Below are 24521 nucleotides of genomic sequence, written 5' to 3' on the forward strand. Positions count from 1 at the left end.
GGAGCTCCCTTGTGGTGGCAGCAACATCTGTGCCCCCTGCATCTACAGGTACAGCCGCCACCCCCCCTACGAGCACCGCCCTCCCAGCAGCCCCTCAGCCTTTGCCCTGTGCCCGCTCACCCAGGAGGGTGGGCATCACCTTCACCCCAGGCACCTCAGGCCCTGCCCCAGTCACCCCTGCTGCCCTCAGTGAGGAGGCCATTGACCTCCTCAGGTCCCTCACGGTTGGGCAGTCTACCATTTTGAATGCCATCCAGGGTGTAGAAAGGCAGTTGCAACAAACAAATGCATTCCTGGAGGGCATTCATTCTGGTCAGGCGGCCCTTCAGCGAGCTTTTCAGACTGGCCTCAGCACTGATGGCAGCCACTGTCCCTGTCTCTAGCCTCCCCCCTCCAACTTCCTCCACCCAGACCCAATCCCCTCTAACTCAGCCTATCCCAAGCACACCTTCAGACCAGCAAGCACACACCTCAACACACAAGGGAAGCTCAGGCAAACATAAGCACCACACATCCCACAGGCACTCACGCAAGCATCACACACATGCAGACACACCAACATCCACTGCCTCCACTGTGTCCACCTCTTCCTCGTCTCCCTCCTCCCCACCAGTCTTGTCTCCACTCACACCTGCATGCACTACATCTACAGCCACTACTTCCATCACCACCACACACACCACCACACCCCGCTCACGTGCAGTCACTACCCCCACTACCATTCACACGTCCCCTGTGTCCTCTCCCAGTGTGTCTGTGATGCCCCCTCCCAAGATACACAAACGCAGGCACACACCCACCCAACAGCCATCCACCTCACGACAGCCTCCAGCGCATGCACCTTCACCCAAAGTCACAAAACAAACACCTCCTACAACCACAACCTCTTCCTCCACTCCCAAACCCCCTACAGCTACCCGTCCCAGTGTTCCCAAGAAACGTTTCCTTTCCAACCTGGACCTCTTTCCCTCACCTCACCCGCCCCGTCGGTCTCCTAGGGCCTGACTCTCCAGGTCCCAACCTAGCACCTCAGCCACAACATCTCCGGGACCAGTGGTGCCTGTAGTCACCGGAATCTGGAGTGCACCGGCCACCAGGGCAGCCAGTGTGGCACAGAGCCACAGCACAGACAATCCCCCACCTGTCAAGCATCAAAAGTTGGCCAGTGCCCGGCGGGACAGGGGGAAGACTCCAGCCACCAAAGCCGCTCCCAGGGGTACAGGTGGGAGTGTGGAGTCAGCTGCGACACCTTCCAAGGTGGGGAAGGCCCACAAGAAAGTCAGCAAGTCTGGGAAGAGCAGCACGGCGGAGAAGACCGCCATCATCCCCGCTGCCCAGGAGGCCACCGCCACCCGCCCAGCTGCCCAGGAGGCCAGCACCAGCCCAGCTGCCCAGGAGGCCACCGCCAGCACCAGCCCTGCTGCCCAGGAGGCCAGCACCAGCCCCGCTGCCCAGGAGGCCACCGCCAGCACCAGCCCCGCTGCCCAGGAGGCCACCGCCAGCACCTGCCCTGCTGCCAAGGAGGCCACCGCCAGCACCAGCCCTGCTGCCCAGGACAGGTCCGCCAGCACCAGCCCTGCTGCCCAGGACAGGTCCGCCAGCACCAGCCCTGCTGCCCAGGACAGGACCGCCAGCACCAGCCCTGCTGCCTAGGACAGGACCGCCAGCACCAGCCCTACTGGGCCAGACATGACCGCCAGCAGTTGAGTCACTGCAAAGGACCCCTCCGCCAGAAGCACCGCTGAACAGGGCACCGCCGCCACAAGCACTGCTGAACAGGACACCGCCGCCACAAGCACCTCTGAACAGGGCACCGCCGCCACAAGCACCGCTGCCAATGACACCGCCGCAACAAGCACTGCTGGCCCATGATCGCCAAGGGCACTGACGCTACTGAGTCCGTCACAAGCAGGATGAAGCACTCTGGGCACAAAGCCCCCTCCAGAACCAGTGGAGACAAACATCCACTTCCTCAGTCCTTGGCAGGTTGAAGCACTCTGGGCACAAAGCCCCCTCCAGAACCAGTGGAGTATCACATCCACTACCTCTGTCCTTGGCAGGATGAAGCACTCTGGGCACAAAGCTCCCTACAGAACCAGTGGAGTATCACATCCACTACCTCAGTCCTTGCCAGGATGAAGCACTCTGGGCACAAAGCCCCCTCCAGAACCAGTGGAGTATCACATCCACTACCTCTGGCCTTGGCAGGATGAAGCACTCTGGGCGCAAAGCCCCCTCCAGAACCAGTGGAGTATCACATCCACTACCTCTGTCCTTGGCAGAATGAAGCACTCTGGGCACAAAGCCCCCTCCAGAACCAGTGGAGACTGTTATCCACTTGAGAGACTGTGGCTTTGCACTCCCCAGGATGGAACAGTGGGCAAACCACCCACTGTAGAGACTTGAGAGACTGTGGCTTTGCACTCCCCAGGATGGAACAGTGGGCATGTGGCCCCCTCGTGGATTTGGCGTCGTGCACTCAACCGGCTGAGGTGCCCCCCCCTTTCCCTTCCCCCTGAGGTGCCTGTTTTATTGCTATCTGATGCCCCTGCAGTGTTCTCTCCGTCATGGTCGGGGATTGAGTGTGGGCCTCGCCCATACCGTGTGGGCCCAGTGTTCCACGGACTTCAATGGAGCACTACCTGGACTACTATTCTTGGTGTATATTTTGTTTATACTGTATATATATTTTTTTGCGTACTGGATTTTAATTTATTACAATGGTTACACTCATTTCCTTTTGTCCTTGCATTCTTCCCGGGGGTGGTTTGGGGGGTGTAACTGTTATGTATCATGCTGTATTAGTGTGTGTGTGTTGTCGTGGGTGAGGGTGGAGGTGGGGGTGTTGCGTGTGTGTGTGTGTCACTCTCTTTTCCCTCCCCCCTCCCCTGTGTCGTAGGTGCAGTACTCACCGTGGTCTTCGGTTCCATGGTGTCCTGGTTCCTCGTGGGGTGAGTAGAGGTGAGCGTTTTCCCTTCTAAGTCCTGTTTCCGCCGTGTTTTTGTTCGCGGTGACTCCGCCCCGGAAAAGGGGGCGGATTGGTAGGTTGTGATACTGTGGGCGGTACATTGCCTTCCGCCTATCTGTTGGCGGTTTGTTTGTACAGCCGTGGCGGTCGGAGTGTTAAACTGGCTGTCTTTGTTGGCGGTTTCCGCCACGGTCGTGATTCCACTTTTGTTTCCGCCAGCCTGTTGGCGGTCTTACCGCCGCTTTAACACCGCCAGGGTTGTAATGACCACCTTTGTGTTTTCTGAACTTTGATGCTGAATCCTGATGCCTTGCTGATCGACTGATGTCCTGAGGACGAAGACTGACTCTGCTTGCTGATCCATACTGAGGATAGGTATTATGAACTAGACTGTTGACTATTATGTCTATTTGCTTTTTCTTTCTAGATACCAACTGCACTGTTTTGATAGAGCCATAGTTAGATGTTTTCCAAATTGGTGTTACTAAATTGTTTTGCAAGAAGCCCAACATGCTGATGTTAATCTGATGTAAGTTTAGGATCCTCACTTATGAAATTGTACTAATAGGAAATAATGTTTGATGAATTTCTTTGCTGCATTTGAATGTATGTAATCACTTTGACGCAGTTGACTTTGTTATTAATTTACACCGTAACCTTAGAATGTGTTGTAGTTCAAGCTTTGATTAAATTACGTTTCTTCTGCCGCTTTGGACAGCCGGTATTGTTTCTGTATGTGTTTCATTTGATTTTGAGATTAATCTACATGACCTTAGCATTCTTAATATAGGGAAATAAATATTCTAACTTTTACTAAAAGGTGTGGTTATTCATGACTGAAAGGTCATGGTGCGTGACAGTTATTGACTCCATTGATTATTATTGTTCTTGATTGTTGTTGATTATTGATATTGTGTATTGGTTATTGATCATTGATTTGCATGTGCTGGAGTTATGGGGGGAACATCTTAACTGCGAGTCAAAAGGTTCATTGACCTTTTCGCGTCCCCTTGAAAGTTTACTTATTAAGGTCAGATGCGCTAACAAAGATAGTAGCAGAGGTAATGGTTCGTCTCCTTAAGAGCTTATCAAAGACGTCCAGTACAGAGTAAAAGGTGTTAACAGTGATGGTAAGAGAGGTAATGGTTAGTCTCCTTAAGAGCTTATCATAGACGTCAGGTACAGAGTAACAGGTGTTGACAGTGTTGTTAAAGAGAGGTGAAGGTTTGTCTCATTAAGAGCCCATGATAGATGTCCAGAGATAGTAATAGGGGTGAAGGTTCATTATTATTGAGAGTTAGATTTTATTCTTCAAAGATGCAAATTGGAGAGAAAATGATGTTCCCTTAAACCCAGAAATGACTTTCCCAGAATCCTGGATCCTGCTAATCGTTGTTTGAGGATGTTCTAAGCGTTCTAGTGACAGTGTGAATGAAGCAGGTTGCGCTTGCGCAACTTATGCAAATCGCAGGTGAATTGTGAGGTTTGTGAGGCTTTAGGGAGTTTGCGTACTCCAAATGAAGTTGTAGAAAGAGTGTGCATACTTCGCTGTGTGAGAGTAGGGAAGTCGTCTAACTTCATAAGTGTGTGGCACTTTCTGCTAAAACATTGTCCACGTGGTTGTTGATGTACGGACCCTTCATGGTCTAAGACTCCAGAGTATATTGAAAAGTGTATGAGACACTTTGTTTTATGTTGTAATCTGTCTGGTTTAGTAGGTTGATCGGGCTTGGTCAACAAGTCAGTGTGTGAGTCAAAGTGAGTGAAACAAAATTTCGATTGAGATTTGGCGAGTCCTATGTGCACCAGGACAGACCCACTGATCAGTTGAGAGTAAGTTTTGCGGGTCAAATTTTGCTTGCGAATCTGGGAGACTGAGAAAGAAGGAGTAGCTGTAAGTGTGGGAAGAGCCGTCAGTGAAAAATCTGTAAGGGTTTTGAATCAATTGCGTTACCTTTCCTGTAGTAAACCAGCAGATTTGTTTTTTGTTTTCTGATTAGTGTTTGCAATTTTTGCATTAGTTTGTGTGAATCGGAGTTGGGGAGGGCAAGCCGCAAGACTTTACCAGCCGCAGTACGTGTGAGTGTGACGTCATTGGAGCCATGCTAGGATAGGTCGGTTAGTGAGAAGGGTCGCGCAAGGATTGGCAGCCGTCCGTGAGAGGCAATTGGTTAAGAAAGTAAGTGAAAGGAATCTTCGGATTAAAGGTCACTTCCTGATTTGATCTTGAATAACAAAAAAGGTCAAAAAGCTTTAAAGAGTGTCTTAAGAGGAGATACGTATATTACAATGAGTATAGGCGAGGCTACATCCCCAGAAGGCACACCAGCTTACATTGTAATGGAAGAGAAGGGTTTCGCACCATGTCTTTGGCTAAAGCAATGGTGCAAATTGACAGAGAAGGATGGGAACTTAGCGTTTCCTACAAATGGGACGTTCAATTTGAGGGTTTTAGAGCATTTAAGGATGGTGCTATGTGAACCAAATCCCCTTCCAAGACGAGCACAGTTTGAGGCATTAGCGATTTGGGAGCCAGTAGCCAGACAGCAACAGCAACAGAAATTCGAGAGGAGGATGAGAAAGGCAGAAAAGACTTTGGCAGAGGCTAGGTGGGACACTGATCAGAGAGGTTGGAGGATGGAGACTTTGCTTGGAATTAAGTTGTTTCCAGCATTTACGCAGGACAATGAGAAGGGAGGAAGGAAAGCTACTAGAAAGACAGAAGTCCGTCTGAATGTAGGGAGGCTAGAAAGTCTTCACCAGTGGAGGAAGAATCAGATGATGATGAGTTTATTACGCAGCTATTGAGAAATTGCCTACCACCATATACATCACATGAGAGTGGTCCAAGTACCAGTGCTGATCCAACAGCCCTGACACAGGTTAATGGGACAATGAGTCCGCAGGTTAATGCTAGCCTGACACAGAATGCAATGCAGAATGGTCTTAATGTGCCTACTACTTCTGTGGTACAAAGCCAGGTGCATCCGCCACAGGTTAAGAGAATTTATCCTGAGGTGCCCATTATGGAAACGACTTCAAACTTAATGGTGCCTACGGAACAGGGTTTCCCAGAGACCAATGTTGGCTCAGACTGAACCAACTCCACTTTTACTGCCCCAAGTGCAGCCGCAGGAAAAGCCAAGATTTATTCCAGAATAAACACAGTCAGGTATGACTTCGATGATAAATCAGAACATGGGAGTTACTCTCCCACAGAGTGTAAGTGCTAGACCAACCCCAAATGCTATATCGCTACCTATTACTGTTGGTCCAGCCGTACCCTTATTTGCACAGAAGAAAACTACTGTAGGTGAACAGGGAACCATGTCCCTGAGTATAATAAGGGGAGGTCATAATGAAGATGCTCGAATAGTCTCTCCAGTGGGACAGACTTTTGACGGATCAAGATCACTGTTCAACCTTAGTCCATTTGTAGTACTTCCAGGTACTATGGTAGGGTCATACGTTAACACCGCAGACCCCGAACGCAGTTGCCCAGCAGGTGCCACCAGTCCAAGCAAGTAACATTTTGTTACAAGATTTGACAGCTCAGCAGTTGACTGAATGGTTATACAAGCTGAATACCCAACAGAGTGCTCCGGAGGAAGAGGAGTGTTTGAATTATGCTAGGCTAAGCATGGAAGCGGGTGAACACATTGAGGGAACTATGGGGGTGAATAGGTTAGATTCCTACACAAAGGCAGAATTGAGATATTTGTGGCGATTACGAGGAAAGTGAGCAATATGCATCAGAAATTAGAAGACTTGGCACAGGAGTAAAGCATAGAAATAGAGAAAACGAAACATTTGAAAAAGGAGTTACAGACTAGATTTCGAGGCTGAAGATTTTGAACACATGAGATCTGCTGGAATAAAGGCACACCTTAAGGAATTGCTTCAAAGTGTCCAGACTTGGGGAGCATTAGACAAATGGGAAGGCAGATGGGTGAAGAAAAGAGATAAGAGAAAAAGGGATTCTGTGGAGCTGACTGCAAATGTGCAGCAAGATGAAGATCCAGTGAAAATTGTACCAATGACAGAGATTCCGGGGGAAATTTTGTTCATATCCTGTGAAGCAGAGGTGGAATTCTGTCATTTACAAATGATTATCCAAAATTGAGAGACAAGCCAGTAGAGTGATATCAGAAGACAGACAGGTTTGTGAAGCTCGCAAAGTGTTTGTGGGAAGACTTGAACACATTACTAGAGATAGTGGTTCCAGCTGATCCGTGGATCGAGTGTAAGAGGAGTGTAAATTGGCCAACAAGTGAACCAGAGAGAGACAAGAATATTGGTGACCATCCCCAGAGGTAATGAAATATTACTAAAAGGTGACTGAATTTTTTAAAATGAGAATTTCGCCCAAGAATATTGATTGGCAGAGTATTGACAGGACATCTCAGGAACCAAAGGAGTCGATACATGCGTATTATGAGAGATTGTTGCAGGTGTTCAAGCATTACAGTGGTATAGAAACAATTGAGTCAAAAGACATGTTCCATTTTGTGTTCAGATTTGTGGAAAGATTGAGACCTGAGATTAGCCAGATGATTAAGAGTCATTTCGTTTGCTGACAAGCAAAGCCGATTGATGAGGTGTTGCAGTATGCAAAATACTGTAGTGATGAGACTGAGTTGAAGCAGAAAAAGCTGAAAGAGAAGGCGATGGTGATGCAGATTAAAGCAGCACAAACAGGTGTGCAAGGGAATTTTCCACAACAGTTGGCGCAGCAGCAGCTGGGAAACATGATGTTTCAGCCCCAGATGAGAGGTCGAGGTCGTGGAGGAAATATGAATTGTAGTCCAGATTTAGGTACTGTAAGGGTTCAGAATGATGTGCAGGGAATGAAGAGATTATTGACATGTCACGTTTGTGGATCCGTTGGACATTTTTCAAACTGGAGTGTCCAATGATCAATCAATCAATCAATCATAGTATTTATAAAGCGCGCTATGTACCCATCAGGGTTTCGAGGCGCTGAGGGGGGGGGGAGGGGGGAGCGCTGCTGGTTTAGCGGTCGAAGAGCCAGGTTTTGAGGAGCCTTCTGAATGCGAGGAGGTCCTGGGTCTGGCGAAGAGATGTGGGGAGAGAGTTCCAGGTCTTGGCGGCGAGGAAGGAGAAGGATCTGCCGCCGGATGTCTTGCGCTGGATTCGGGGTACGATGGCGAGGGCGAGGTTGGCGGATCGGAGTTGACGTGTTGGAGTGTAGAAGTTGAGTCTGGTGTTGAGGTAGGAGGGTCCGGTGTTGTGAAGTGCCTTGTGAGCGTGGGTCAGGAGTTTGAAGGTGATCCTCTTGTCTACCGGGAGCCAGTGGAGTTCCTTTAGGTGAGGGGAGATGTGACTTCGGCGGGGTATGTTGAGGATCAGTCGGGCGGAGGCATTTTGGATACGTTGGAGGCGTTTGATGTCTTTGGTTGGGATGCCTGTGTAGAGTGCGTTGCCGTAGTCAAGTCTGCTGATGACGAGGGCCTGGGTCACCGTCTTTCTGGTTTCTGTTGGAATCCACTTGAAGATTCTGCGGAGCATTCGAAGGGTGTTGAAACAGGAGGAGGAGACGGCGCTGACCTGTTTGGACATGGTGAGGGCGGAGTCCAGGATGAAGCCGAGGTTTCTTGCGTGGCTGGCAGGGGTGGGTGGGGGTCCGAGGACGGAGGGCCACCATGAGTCGTTAGGTGGAGTTGAGCTAGTTAACGTTACTGTAAAGCCGAATGAAGTTTTTCCTCAACTTCCGCATTACCACATGGCGCAAGATGTCCTTATGAAGGTTGCACAGATAATTGCAGACTTTGTAAAGCAAGGGGTTCTGAAGGAAGTATTGAGCAGTCCATGCAATTCACCAATAATGGGTTTGCAAAAGCCCTGTGGGAAAGTTTGAATTGTCCAGGATTTGAGGAAAATAAATGAAATCGTGGTCAAATGTTGCCCAAAGGTGCCAAATGATGGTGCAGGAAGCTGTCGTTCAGCAGAGTAATTACATCAGTTCATTCCAGAACATGAAAGGGCTGACAGTGAGAGGTCCTAATCCAAATTTTCAGAATAATGTGAACCAAATGCAGAATTTTCAGCCCATGCAGCAGGTGCAAATGCCACGCATATAAATGTCGCAATTGCAGCCAATGCAACAGCAGGTTCCCATGGTACCTAGAAGGCAAATTCAAATACTGCAAGCCCAAATGGAACAGCAACAGATGATGCTTTCTCAACAGGTCACAGGTCAGAGGCTTAACCAAAGTAATAACACAATGCACCAATTCCAGTTACACAGTGAGAATGGAAGAAAGGATGATTGGGTGAATGACAGTTCAGATGAGGAGCTATGTGTGCTTGCCACTTCCTTAGAAGTAGATCAAAGAGGTCTCTATGTGAAGGGAAAGGTTATGGGTCACAGAGTTTCATTCTTGGTTGACACGGGAGCTACACGCTCTACAGTAATAAGTGCAGAAATTGCCCCTTTCAGACAGAACAGTTGAGATTGTAGGAGTAGCGAATCGGTATTTGACCAACCCGATTACACAACCAGTTCAAGTTAAAATTGGCAACTTTCAGGGATTGCATACATTTATAGTCTGTGATTCAAGTCCGGTATCTCTACTGGGAAGAGACTTGCTGAGTAAAACAAAATGTTCGATTACTTGTTCAAATTACGGAATTGAGATTCAGACGAATAGTGATGATGAAGATGACCAAGCCCCGGAGTTAGAAAGTGAGAACACAAATCAGGAGTACCCTCTGATTGAATTTTTCCCGCTGTTCACAGTGAAAGAGCGTTATCCTGAATTGCCTGGAACAGTTAAGGAGAAAGTGTGGGATTTGACAGGAAAGGAAGTAGGTCTGATAAAGGGAGTTGAGCTAGTTAACGTTACTGTAAAGCCGAATGAAGTTTTTCCTCAACTTCCGCATTACCACATGGCGCAAGATGTCCTTATGAAGGTTGCACAGATAATTGCAGACTTTGTAAAGCAAGGGGTTCTGAAGGAAGTATTGAGCAGTCCATGCAATTCACCAATAATGGGTTTGCAAAAGCCCTGTGGGAAAGTTTGAATTGTCCAGGATTCGAGGAAAATAAATGAAATCGTGGTCAAATGTTGCCCAAAGGTGCCAAATCCAGTTGTGATAATGTTTCAGACTCCATGAGTGGTCCAATGAGTGGTTCACTGTCATTTATTTGTCGCAAGCCTTCTTTTTTTTGTGCCTCTTCATGAAGATAGTAAATTTTTCTTTTGTTTCAAATTTCTGGATCGAGTTTACTGCTGGTGCAGAATTCCTCAAGGGTTTTCAGAGTCACCTTCCATATTTAATCAGATCTTGAAAAAGAATTTGGAGTCGCTGGAATTGCCTTTCCAATCGACCTTGGTGCAGTACATTGATGACTTGCTGATTGCCTCCAAAACAAGGGACGAGTGCAAGTATGATACGATTGCCCTGTTGAACCATTTAGGAAAGAATGGTCACAAAGGGGGTCATTCTGACCCCGGCGGTCATGGACCGCCGGGGCCAGGGTTGGAGGGAGCACCGCCAACAGGCTGGCGGTGCTCCACAGGGTATTCTGACCGCGGCGGTTCAGCCGCGGCCAGAAAGGGAAAACCGGCGGTCTCCCGCCGGTTTTCCGCTGCCCTGGGAATCCCCCATGGCGGCGCAGCTTGCTGCGCCGCCATGGGGGATTCTGACACCCCATACCGCCATCCTGTTCCTGCCGGTTTGCCCACCAGGAACAGGATGGCGGTATGGGGTGTCGTGGGGCCCCCGTAAGAGGGCCCCACTTTGTATTTGAGTGTCTGCCTTGCAGACACTGAAATAAGCGACGGGTGCCACTGCACCCGTCGCACCTTCCCACTCCGCCGGCTCAATTCTGAGCCGGCGTCCACGTGGGAAGGATGATTTGCACTGGGCTGGCGGGCGGCCTTTTGGCAGTCGCCCGCCAGCCCAGTGCAAATCCCAAAATACCCTCAGCAGTCTTTCGACCGCGGAGCGGTATTTTGGAGGGGGGAACTCTGGCGGGTGGCCTCCGCCGCCCGCCAGGGTGAGAATCACCCCCAAAGTGTCTCCGCTTAAATTGAAGTAATGCCAGAAAGTAGTGAAATACTTGGGTCACCAGATTGACAAGGGATCAAGAAAGATATCCAGAGAAAGGATTACAGCCATATTGCAGATAACTCCCCCGACCATACAGAGAGATGTCAGGATGTTTTTAGGGATGGTAGGCTATTGTCGCCAATGGATTCCAAATTTTTCGGTCATTTTGAGATCACTGCAGAAGCTGACTCATGAGGAAGTCATTGATCCTATGGTGTTAGACCAGGCTGAAATGAAAGCATACAATGAATTGAGAGAGAGTCTGTGCAAGGCTCCAGCGTTGAGATTGCCGGATTACACAAAACCTTTCACATTGTTTTGTCATGAGCGTGATGCATGTTCTTTGTCTGTCTTGACACAGGTCCATGGAGGTGTAAACCGCCCAGTAGCATATTTTTTAGCTACCTTGGACCCAGTTGCAGCAGCCTTACCAGGTTGTTTGCGTGCAGTTGCAGCAGTTGGTCAGAGCCTTACACATTGCGAAGGCATTGTGATGGGACATCCCCTGACTAATTGTCCCTAACTCTATTGAGATTCTACTTACAAGGACGAAAACACAATATTTGACTGGTGCGAGGTTGACCAAATATGAAACAAGTATTCTAGGGTGACCAAATGTGTCACTGAAAAGATGGTCAGTGCTGAACCCGGCAACCTTACTTCCAAATGAAAATGTAGAAATTGAGTAAGTGGACGATTTTGAACATGATTGTCTTGAAGTAACTGATTTGTGCATAAAACTGAGACCTGACATTAGAGATAACTGATTGGAAGAAAATGACCAAATTATCTTTGTTGATGATTCTTCTCTAAGTGACAATGCAGGGACACTGAGAGCAGGATATGCTGTGTGCACAATTAATGGTATTTTGGAAGCTTCTTGGATTCAAGGAGTGTATTTTGCCCAAGAAGCGGAACTGGTAGCCCTTACTAGAGCGTGCCATGTTTCTGAGCATCTGAAAGTTACAATCTATACATATAGTCACAGTATGGATTTGGGATAGTTCATGATTTTGGCCAGTTGTGGTCACAGAGAGGTTTCATGACCTCTTCTGGTTCACCAGTGAGATATGGTGAAAGCATTAAAGAATTGTTACATGCTATTAAAATGCCTGAAAAGATTGCTGTGGTGAAATGCAGTGCACATCTGAAGTCGCAAGATTTGTGTCATTGGGAAATGGATATGCGAATCAAATTGCAAGGTTCTGCGCACTGAACTGTATATCATTTAAAGACAAGTGGGAACTGTTATCTGAAGAAGATTAAACATGTCCAAGCTATGCATTGAAAGTAATTGACACCTTGGAGGAATTGAAAATGTTGCAAAATAATGCTGACAGGAAGGAAAAATGTTCATGGAGCAAAATGAAATGCATGCAAAGACCAGATGAACTGTGGGTTTCAGAAGAGGGCCAATTGGTTTTGCCAAATAATCTGTTGTCTCAAATGGCTAGGTACTATCATGGTCAAGCACATATTGGGAGGGATGCAATGATTCGATTGTTTCAACCCAAAGTTTAGACAAGTTGCTGAAGCAGTTTGCCGTCATTGTGTCATTTGCCAACAACTATATGCGGGAAAAGGGACAGTGGTTAATTTGAGCCACATTGGAAGAGCGGGAGGTCCATTCAGCAGAATGCAGATGGAATTTATTGAATTGCCTGTATGTGAAGGTTTGAGAAATGTGTTGGTGATTGTTTGCATTTTTAGTCACTGGATTGAAGCTTACCCTACACAAAGAAATTATAGTTTCACAGTAGCGAAACTACTGCTTAGGGAACTGATACCGCGTTTCGGGTTTACGATCTCTTTAGAATCAGATTGGGGAAGTCACTTCCACAATGAAGTAATTAATTTACTGTGTGCAGCATTGAACATTGAGCAGAAGTTGCATTTTAGGTACCACCCTGAAGCATCAGGACTAGTGGAACAGATGAATGGTACCTTGAAGTCAAGAGTTGCAAAGATGTGTGCATCCACGAATTTGAAATGGCCTGACGCACTGCCTTTAGTGTTGATGTCAATGAGAAACACACCCAACAGGAAGACAGGATTGTCGCTGCATGAAATCCTTATGGGCTAAGCCATGAGGTTGCCAGCGGTGCGTGCAAATGCACTTGTCAACATTACAGATGATATGGTGTTGGACTACTGCAAAGGTCTGGCTGATGTGGTTCGCTCTTTCTCTCAGCAGGTGGAAGCCACCACACTGCCACCGATCCATGACCCAGGGCACAATCTGAGAGCTGGAGACTGGGTTGTGGTTTGGAAACATGTGACGAAATTGTGTTTGGAGCCTTGTTGGAAGGGACCGTATCAGGTAGTTCTGACAACTACCACAGCTGTGAAGTGCGCTGGGATTCCGAACTGGATTCATGCGAGTCATACGAAGAAAGTGGCATGTCCACTGGATCATGAGGAAGAAGAGTTGTTGAGCGTACCAACAACAGCGAGACAAGTCTCAGGGCCAAAAAGAGAACAAAGAGGAACCGGATCAGAGCCCGTTGAGGCCGGTTCAGTCACTCCTGTGAGAGACAAAGGAGAAGACCTCCAAGAGGGTGAGGGAGAGCCTATCCCAATTGAGACAGCAGGACAGCCTAGTCAGAGGAGGGTTTTCCCAGAAGCAGCAATCTTGAGAGACAAACCGAGCAATTGCAAGACCCACAGGAGAAAGGAGTTGAGGTGGATCAAAGCCATTGTGATCTGACTCCTCCTGAACCGATTTCAGGTCCGTCAAGAGAAAACACCACGGATCAAGGAGAAGGTTCAAATTTTACTCTGAAGAGAACACTGACAATAGGTCCACTGAAGGGAGATAAGTGGCTGGAGTCGCAAGTAGGAAGAGAAAAGGAAGTGGTTGTTGAGGTAACAATCGAGGAAGAACTAGATACAACAAGGAGAGAAGATCTGAGTGAAGGAGAATTGCATGGTGATCGAAAGTTGAAAAGAAAGAGAATAGCAAGTCGGAAATACGCAGGTCCTGAATGGGTGTATGTAACTACAAGTGAGTGGAAGCAAGAGTTTTTGTCTTTTTGTTTTGATAGAGACATTCCAGGTCAGTATTTTGGCACTTGAAGGAAGCTGATGAACTGAACTATTGAAGCAATCTGAGAGAAAATCTTGAGAAAGAGACTGTTAAAAGTAACCAGAAGAGACATTGATAACCTGATTTTGAAAAGCTGCTTACCGATTTTGACAAGGGATCCTGGAAGTGAGACTGAAAGCTGTAAATAACTGCTGAAAGAAGAGTTATTTTGTATTTGATTTTTGTTGTAGTTTTTCTAAATTTCTTTTTGATTCTTTAAAGATCATGAGTCACATTAGCCAGCAGGGTAGAAATACTAGGCGGTGTAAATATATGAGCACTGGATTGGCGATTATGTGTGGGATATTGTTTGTGGTGTTGATTGTGGGTATCACTGTTCTTGATAAGAGTGAATCCAACCATACTTCTGCTTTTGAGACAACTACTGCACTAACAGCAATAGATAGGTTTAGGTTAGATGAGAGGTATTTGCATGGAGAACTTTCTTCTAATGTCTTCTATCACTTATTGGGTGCGTAAGTTAAGACGATGGATGCAAAGAATTGTTATGTGCTACGCAGATTCCTTCATCAGTTAAGGAAGGAGTTACATATCATAGTTTGCTACTAACTTACGGGATACGTTGTAGCCTGCTACTAACAAGGTTTTATAATCAGGAGTACATCCAGTACTTTTATTCAAACTATGATATAGTGTTTTTGTTGGTTCCTATAATTAGGTATTGGAGTAGAGTCGCTAGGAATAATGACATAGTAATAGTTAGAGGGTTCTTTGAACCTACATTGACGTTTGGCACAGCTTATGCGCACAGGAATAATCTGACATGCTTGGTTACACCTTTAGAGAAAGGTTTCTTAGATCACACAGATGACAGGAGAAAGGCATTGAAGAAGTAGTTAGAAAAAGGCTTGGAGAAAAAGACTTACAGGAATGATTATGCTTATAGTGCAATTAAAACGCAAGGGAAATTAGCTTTAGATGCGCAACAGGTAGGGAAACTTTGTTTATACAGGCTTAAATCATGTACTGACTCTTAATTTGATGGAACAAGTGAATGCAAGCATGTGTTTTTGTTTCAGAGTAAATGGATGTTTATGTTGAATGGACAGGACCCGGCGATTCCTTGAATTTATTATATCTGTGGTCTTAGTGCTTATTACCGTCTTCCAAGAGGATGGTATCGGACATGTTATTGGGGGATAGTTTTCCCAAAGATTTATCAAATGGATGATTTGAAGAAGTTTCCGAAAGTGACTGAATTACATCATATGACACAGAGGAGGGAGTCCTCTTCTGGTACAGTGGGAGATATATTTGGAGCAGTGACTCCTTCAGTGGGAGTCATTCTGAATTTGATAAATATTTGAAACTTGTCTATTATTGTGGATAACATGCTGACAAACTTTTTAGGAGCCATACTCCTGATAGATGTTGAGTTAGCTGCTGACAGAGCTAGGACTCTTCAGAATCGTCTTGCTTTAGGCAAAGGATAGTGGAGTCTGTAGAATGATTAATTCTAGACATTGCTCTTCGTATATTCCTGATAATAGTAAAGAAATTAGAGGCTTAATTACTAATCTGACTAATGAAAGTGCTGATTTGAAAGAATTGAAAGAACCAGGTGTTTGGGAAAAGGTTGGCAAAGGTTTTGCATCAGTGGGAAATTGGTTCAGCAACATTTGGAATGGGATTCTATTGAAAATCTTGCAGGGAATATTAATTATTGTGGTTTGTGTAATTAGAATATTGGGATTGTGTAAATTATGCAAAAGGATTACATTGAAGAGGTCAAAGAGTAATCAGAGGAGGGAAGAAAAGAAAAGGGAAAAATTGTACAGGGAAAATTCAAAAGGGAAACAAAAATATGAAGGGATTGAGTTGACAGAATTTTAGCTGATGCAAAAAATTGTGGGTGATAGTTAATGTGGTGAGACATTTAGTCATCAGAGGAGGGATTGCTAGCCGAGGTGTATAAATAAAAATTATTAACGAGTGTTCATGTATTCTGAAAATTGGGTTTGTTTGGAAAATATAATAATGTAGAAAAATAATGCATGCATTTGAAAATGTGATTACGAAGAGTGGCCGCCAATGTTCACAAAGTGTACTTACTAGTAGATTAATATTGTGAAATGTTGAATATATGTTTGACTAATGTAGTAATATGTCATATTAAAGGTTATGTGTTATGTTCTAGCTTTATTAATTGTAGGCCTTAACATAGCGAAGGTCTTGGCCTACTTGCCAGGCTTCATGTCAAAGCTGTATTTCTTAATGTTTAATAAATGGCTGTCCTTGAGAGTTAAACTATAATTTTCCATTTTGCATTGTTCAAAATGTGCTCATAACTAAAGGTTCTCATGAGAACTGACTGGTAGAACAGGGGTGGGGGATTTGTATCGCCCGACACCCTGGACATGAGGATTCACTCACAAGCCACTTATTTCAGATAGGAATCTGAAATCTTCGTAAATGCGCTTTTTCCTAGGTAATTACGGTAACCAAGCTAGTGCGGAAGTTGCAGGATTGACTTTCACAAGCGGGGTCAAGGAAGGTCCTGTGACGGGTGACAAGTTTATATGAGTGGACAGGAATGCAGTGTATTCAGATTTTCAAAAAAAGAGAGAAGTCAGAGGAGCCTTGCAAGCTGAAGTTGAAAGGAAGATGAACAAGGAGGATGTAGTAATCCTGGGCTCCCTTAACTACATAAAATGTTACAAATACAAGTTGTGCTGTTCGGAAAAAAATACACAGAATCCTCACAGCTTGATTCACTGCCTGATCGCACCTGAAATCAGCATCCCGTGGAATAACACCAGAAAGCCTGGAAACCAGTACTTGCAGGAACTATCCGATCCAATTGCACAGCGTTTCGAAGCCCCTGATTCAAGGAACCGCTGGGACAGTCCTGTATTCACTATGAAGAAAGACGACATGCTGCTATTTTTATATCTGTGATGCCACTTTTCACTGGAAAGCCCATCCTCCCACCCAGTCGACCCAAATACAACTGCTTTCATCCACAAATTGCATGCAAAAGCGGGACAAAATCATGCAAGATGTTGTGACAGAATTTCTAAATGGGCAGAAAACCAGTGTACCAGGAGACTTGATTATGAAGCATGGGGCTAATGAAAAAACATAAAAATATGTTTTTGACAGATTCACATTGAAGTGGCCTGGGTTTGGCTCATGTAACTTTTCACTTTCCAAGGGACTGTCCAGAGGAATAGATGTGTTAATTTGTGTAGTAGGCTCTGAAGACCAAAAATAAAGTGCTTGTGGTAAATATGTGGCAAGATAAGAGAGATGGGGCATTGGTCAGGTCACGGCCCTGCAGGTGAGACTGACCCTTGTTTGCATGGAATAGTTGGATAAATCTAGCAGGACTCCTGGTGCACGCAGTGTAGGCCAAAAACATACAAGGGAAAATAGTAAGGAGGCCAAGAGGCCCATGAACTCTTCCACCGATTGTAAGCAATGCACAATTCAGTGAAAATGTCTGTTAATATGTCAAAGCCTCAATATGGCTTCAATCATACATGCCAACAGTTTCAAATTATAAAGAGGGTGATTTAAAAAGAAAAAATAAATAAATCGGGGGACTGTATTTTCCAGTATACTTTCATTGAAGCAGAGGCATTTTCAAGTGGGAGAGCTAAAATAAATCTGCTTTTGACTTCAAAAAACTGTAGTCTCCTGTCTGAATCGGGTCTGTTGGCATCTATGGCTCCAACAGTTTTCAAGGGCGTCCAGATTGGCTCATACAAAGCAGCAGGGACAAAGTGATGTGTGAGAGGATGGGGGGGCTCTAAATCAGGCAGCTAGAGATTAACAGTGTCCAGGTTAACTGACATGCCTAATACACGGCGGGAGCTCCCAGGAAGCACTTGCCAGGAGCAAAAAAAACAACTATATCAGATGAATGGGAACCAAGCCCCCACCTCACTTTGTCAACCGAGAGGCAGGCAGCAAGCAACAGAGTGGGACATGGGACATGTTTCAAAATGCTCAAGGCGTCTTTTACTATGTTGTCTCAAAGGCATTTATTTCTGAGTGGAAGTTGCACTGTAAGAGTACCATTCCTTCCTTTCTTCACTTGGAGCTCACTGGTAATGTTAAGTGCACCCAATGTTTCCCCAAGCTGCCCATTCCTTCTTCTCCCTGTCTTCCCCAGTTCCCTAACTTCACTGTATTCTATTCCTGCTCAAGTAACCTAACTGATCAGCTATTACACTTTGTGTTTCACCATGCATGACTCGCTTACCCTGAGCCCAAGCCTAGTCTCCCACAGGGTCTGCCAGGCTCCCCTGGCCAATCACTAGTAGTCTGACCTGCGCTCTCTCTCTCCCCCGTTTAGCTTAAGTATTTGGATCCTTCCCTCTAAATACCTCTTTGAGTTAATACCACACCATAATCATAAATGCCTGCCTGAGACTCTTGTCTGATGCCCCCAGACCTGCTTCGTATCCTTCAGTTGCTTGTGCCCAGTCCCATCTTTTCCTCCCACTACCCACTAAATATTTAGCACCTCAACCACATTCTACAGTGCTGTGTCCTAGCCGTTTCAGAGTTCTCCTCTACAAGCCAATACTTGTTGTTACTATAGTGCTTTGGATCTTCACAAGTCACCTGTCATATTTTCAAGCACTATTAAAAACAGACTTTACCACTACTCGATCTGATGCTATTCAACTGCCTTATAAGGATGGATGGCGGAGTCTTCCCTGCCAAGAGTTTTAATTTTCTCTTCCAGCTTGGGCATAAAACACAGAGAGCATTCAAAGTGGAGTGGAAGCTACAACAATATTGTTACCTGACAAGCGGATGATGAGGACATTGCAGGACAACCAATCAATGACATGTGACCGGAGTAATGGTAGAATTCATAGATTTGAAGTTTTAATTTATTGGATAAAGTGTGAACATGCGATTGATTAACTGACCAATATAAATTTGGGATATAGTTTTAATTTAACAGAACTGCACTGAGAAGAAAGCAGCATTTATCCCAGGATTCTACATTTGCTGTAGCTCATTCTTGCCCATTTTGCGTCCTGACAAGAGACATGCTTAACTTTTATGCTTAAAGACTTTGCGTTTTCTGAACTTTGATGCTGAATCCTGATGCTTTGCTGATCGACTGATGTCCTGAGGACGAAGACTGACTCTGCTTGCTGATCCACACTGAGGATAGGTATTATTTGCTTTTCCTTTCTAGGTACGAACTGCACTGTTTTGATAGAGCCATAGTTAGACATTTTCCAAATTGCTGTTACTAAATTGTTTTGCATGAAGCCCAACATGCTAATGCTAATCTGATGTTAGCTTAGGATCCTCACTAATAAAATTGTACTAATAGGAAATAATGTTTGATGAATTTCTTTGCTGAATTCGAATGTATGTAATCACTTTGACACAGTTGACTTTGTTATTAATTTGCTCCGTAACCTTAGAATATGTTGTAGTTCAAGCTTTGATTAGATTACGTTTCGTCCGCCGCTTTGGAGAGCCAGTATTGTTTCTGTATGCGTTTCATTTGATTTTGAGATTAATCTACATGACCTTAGCATTGTTAATATAGGGAAATAAATATTCTAACTTTTACTAAAAGGTGTGGTTATTCATGACTGAAAGGTCATGGTGCGTGACAATTACTGACTCCATTGAATAATATTGTTATTGATTGTTGTTGATTATTAATATTGTGTATTGGTTATTGATCATTGATTTGCAAGTACCGGAGTTATGGTAGGAACATCTTAATTGCGAGTCAAAAGGTTCATCGACCTATTCGTGTCCCCTTGTAAGTTTACTTATTAAGGTCAGACGCGCTAACAGACAACTGAAGCACCAACTGAATCAGCTTTGGTTCCTTCCTTTTGGCCAGTCCTCTGCCCACATGATGCTTCACCGCTGTGCTCTATGAACCAAATTGCAGGCCAGAATATTTCCTTTGAATCCATAAATCTTCAATAACCCTCTGTGAATACCTGAGCTTTGTAGTCTCCATCCTCCACAATTTGGGCTTTCTCGTCAATATTGAGTTGCCCGGCTGTACTCTTTCATTGAGGACATTGGGGGTCATTACAACATTGGCGGTAAAAGCCGCTTACCGCCGTGCAGAAGACCACCAATACACCGCCGCGGCCGCGGAATTCCACCACAGCTATTATGACACACATCTCGGAATCCGCTGAAACTCAGAAACCCACACAAGTCCGCCTCACCAAAGGTCAGTAATAAACTGGCGAAAACAAAACCTCCACCGTCACGCCAACAGAAACACGCCCATGCTATCACGACCCACGAATCCATGCGGCGGTCTTTCAACCGCGGTATTCCATTGGCGGTACACACCGCCGCGCTCAAAATACACACACATCTCCAAAACACCGCCACATTGGACAATTCCAAATACACACACCTGATACACATACAAACACCACTCCCACACACCAAACACAATATAAAACACACACCCACATCACCCACAAACCCCAACGACAAAAAATTAGAGACGAAGGCGACAGAGAGATAGCACAGCAATAGGCAACCCCACCACACAGAGGCACACAACACCATCACCCACACAACATCCACGCACAAAACACCACACACCACTACACATCACCACACTCATCACCACATACACCCCACACACATCACCTACACCACCCCATGGCACGCCAAAGACACCCCAGTTTTTCGGAGGAGGAGCTCAGGGTCATGGTGGAGGAAATCGTAAGGGTAGAGCCACAGCTATTTGGATCACAGGTGCAGCACACCTCTATAGCTAGGAAGATGGAGCTATGGCGGAGAATCATCGACAGGGTCAACGCAGTGGGACAGCACCCAAGAAATCGGGAGGACATGAGGAAGAGGTGGAACGACCTACGGGGGAAGGTGCGCTCAGTGGTCTCCAGGCACAACATCGCGATTCAGCGGACTGGCGGCGGACCCCCACCTCCTCCCCCACAACTAACAACATGGGAGGAGCAGGTCTGGACCATTATGCATCCAGAGGGCCTCGGAGGAGTCGGTGGACGAATGGACACTGGTAAGTCTAATCTTAACTATCATATCCCCCACCCTACCTTCATGCTATCACACACCCCCACCCTCTCCCCTCCCCTATCACTCCAACTCCTCACTAATGTACTAGTAACACAAACCACACATCCCAACACCAAGCCCTGCATGACACAACAAAGCATGGACACCCATCACTAAAGCATGCCCACTACACATACCCATTACAACCCCTCAACCACCATCACACAAGCCCCCACACAGGAATGCTAGCACAGGGGCACACCATGAGACACACAGATGCAATAATCATGCTTTTGCACCCCTGCAGGACCACTACCTAACGCCACCAGACAGGAGGGTCCAGACATCTCCACCCCACCCACAGAAGAGGCCCACAGTGATGACAGCAGCTCTGGCCAACTGGATCCAGATGACCAGCCCGGAACATCGTGGGCCTTGGGACAGTCGGTTCCCCTCGCACAGGCACAGCCCAACACTTACCTTCCACCCTCTGGTAACACCAGCGCAGCACCCACCCAGCGGGCCCATACCTCCGTACCCAGGACCCGTCAATCAGCTGTGTGTCCACCACTACAGGGAACCCAGGATAACCCACCACCCCAACAACAACAGGGACCTGGGGGCAGTGGCAGTGGGCACACGGTCCAGGGGACGGAGGCACAGGAACACAGGGGAACTGGGAGGGCTGCTGTGCGACAGGGGGCGGACAGGCCCAGGGAACCCACTCTCCACGAGACCCTCTCCTCCATCATGGGAGCCTACCACCACTCCCAGGAGACGTTGGCTATGGTCCTGGCCAAGTTTCAGGAGACCCAGCGCATGCAGGACTAACAGTATTTGGGGTTCAGGGAGGAGCTCAGAACCATCAGCTCCGCCCTGGGCCCCATCGTAGGGGTGCTGAAGGACATACAGAAGACCATGAGGGACACCGTGGCACTCCAAGGGGCCCCTGACACTAGCCTGGACGATGAACTGCCCACCACCTCCGCCGGCGCTAGTGGACAGGACGCCCCGCCACAGGACCACCACACCAGCATCCCACCCCCTGGAGACGGACAACCACCCGCAAGCGGTCCCTGAGATCCAGGAACAGGACAGAACACGATGGCAAGACTCCCGCCAAGAAATGAGACCACCGTGATTGTCATCCCATTGTCCCACTTTGTTACCCTGTACAGATTGGAACTGCCCCAGCTCCACTTCCTATGCCCATATGAGCAGTGCACCTGTGAGACTAGTAGACTGGACTCTGCCATGGACATTCCTCCACCATCACCCATCACCATTTTGCCACCCCCTCCAATAATTAGCACTTCAATAAACACCCTTGAACCACAAAACAATCTGGAGTCAGTCTGTGATTTTGAAAATGTGTATTATCTATGACAATGACAAAATCCGTTCGAAAATGTAATGTCAACATACTATGTAACACATCACAAGCCCATGAAGGATGCAAGCAGATGACACACGTAGGTAACCACACCTGTGAAACCGTAATGGAAATGTACCACTCAGTTAGCAAATACTGCTTCAAATTGACAGACAGGATAGAGGTAGAAGTGTGAAAGTAAATATAACAGTAAAAAAATTGTTCTCACCTGTGTGTCACTGGAAATATTGCTGTATGACAGAGTCCCTGTTATCAATGTCTTCTTCCTCTGCTTCCTCCTCATCACTGTCCACAGGCTCCACAGCTGCCACAACACCGTCATCTGGACCATCCTCCTGCAGAAAAGGCACCTGGCGTCGCAAAGCAAGATTGTGCAGCATACAGCAGGCGATGATGATCTGGCACACCTTCCTTGGTGAGTAGAATAGGGAACCACCTGTCATATGGAGGCACCTGAACCTGGCCTTCAGGAGGCCGAAGGTGCGTTTGATCACCCTCCTAGTCCGCCCATGGGCCTCATTGTAGCGTTCCTCTGCCCTGGTCCTGGGATTACTCACTGGGGTCAATAGCCATGACAGGTTGGGGTAACCAGAGTCCCCTAATAGCCACACACGGTGCCTCTGGAGTTGACCCATCACATAAGGGATGCTGCTATTCCACAGGATGTAGGCGTCATGCACTGAGCCAGGGAACATAGCATTTACCTGCAAGATGTACTGGTCTGCCAAACATACCATCTGTACATTCATGGAATGATAACTCTTCCGGTTCCTGAACACCTGTTCACTCCTGTGGGGGGGGACCAAAGCCACATGGGTCCCATCAATGGCACCTATGATGTTGGGGATGTGTCGCAGGGCATAGAAGTCACCTTTCACTGTAGCCAAATCCTCCACCTGAAAAACGATGTAGCTCCTCACGTGTTTCAGCAGGGCAGACAACACTCTGGACAATACGTTAGAAAACATAGGCTGGGACATCCCTGATGCCATGGCCACTGTTGTCTGAAATGACCCACTTGCTAGGAAATGGAGTACTGACATCACCTGCACTTGAGGGGGGATACCTGTGGGATGGCGGATTGGTGACATCAGATCTGGCTCCAACTGGGTACACAGTTCCTGGATTGTGGCACGGTCAAACCTGTAGGTGATGATTAAATGTCACTCCTCCATTGTCAACAGGTCCACCAGCGGTCGGTACACCGGAGGTTTCCGCCATCTCCTCACATGTCCCAGCTGACGGTGCCTAGGAAGGACAACAGCGACCACAGAGTCAACTAATTCTGAGGTATGTACCCACAGCTACACAGAACACGACACAAAATTCAAAAATCTTCCTGTATGTGTGTTGAGTTCAGGCCTAGGTATGTGTGACGCAGTTGTAAATGAAGCCATGTGGGCCCCTGAAATGGCGGATGCCTGACCTCTAAAGTGGGACAATGGGATGTGAGGTAACTGCGCTGGCGTTGTACACCATCGCGGTAGGCGGTCGAAGACCGCGGCGCAATGCTGCATTGGTTAACATTGGACACTATGGGTCCCAGGAACCAATGACGAAGTGCGCCGGCGGTGATGATACGCACAGCCGCGGATGTCACCGCCGCGGACGTGACCCCCATTTTCTATCTGTTCAATCACTCGATACCTGATCTTCGACAGAAGAGGACCTACACTGCAAGTGCTGCTGTGACCTCGGTCTGGAAGAGACAATGGCACGTGCGTCTGGGGAAAGGGCCCCTGCCTTCACTACACAGGAGTTGGAGAAGCTCGTGGACGGGGTCCTCCCCAGTACACGCTACTCTACGGTCCTCCAGACCAACAGGTGAGTACATAGGGTGCAAGTTGTATGGGCTATGCCTGGGTGGAGAGGGCTGGATGTAAGTAGGAAGGGGGCAGAGTTATGCGAGCATGAAGGACTGTGAATGCATGTGCCACATGGCAAGGGTAGGGATGTGGGCCACTCACTTTGACGGTGCAGTT

The 24521-nt window shown here is 46.9% G+C and overlaps 1 protein-coding gene and 1 pseudogene across 1 annotated transcript in view; one reads left to right on the plus strand and one right to left on the minus strand.

The window, feature by feature from the left end:
* The window catches only part of TTC33 (tetratricopeptide repeat domain 33), a 711292-nt gene that overhangs the window by 656298 nt on the left and 30473 nt on the right, over positions 1 to 24521 (minus strand). The gene's annotated exons all lie outside the window — the stretch shown is intronic.
* LOC138295288 (protein KTI12 homolog) lies at positions 7636 to 17235 on the plus strand (annotated as a pseudogene).

The sequence above is a fragment of the Pleurodeles waltl genome, chromosome 1_1, assembly GCF_031143425.1.
Source record: "Pleurodeles waltl isolate 20211129_DDA chromosome 1_1, aPleWal1.hap1.20221129, whole genome shotgun sequence".
NCBI classification, from domain to species: Eukaryota; Metazoa; Chordata; class Amphibia; order Caudata; family Salamandridae; genus Pleurodeles; species Pleurodeles waltl.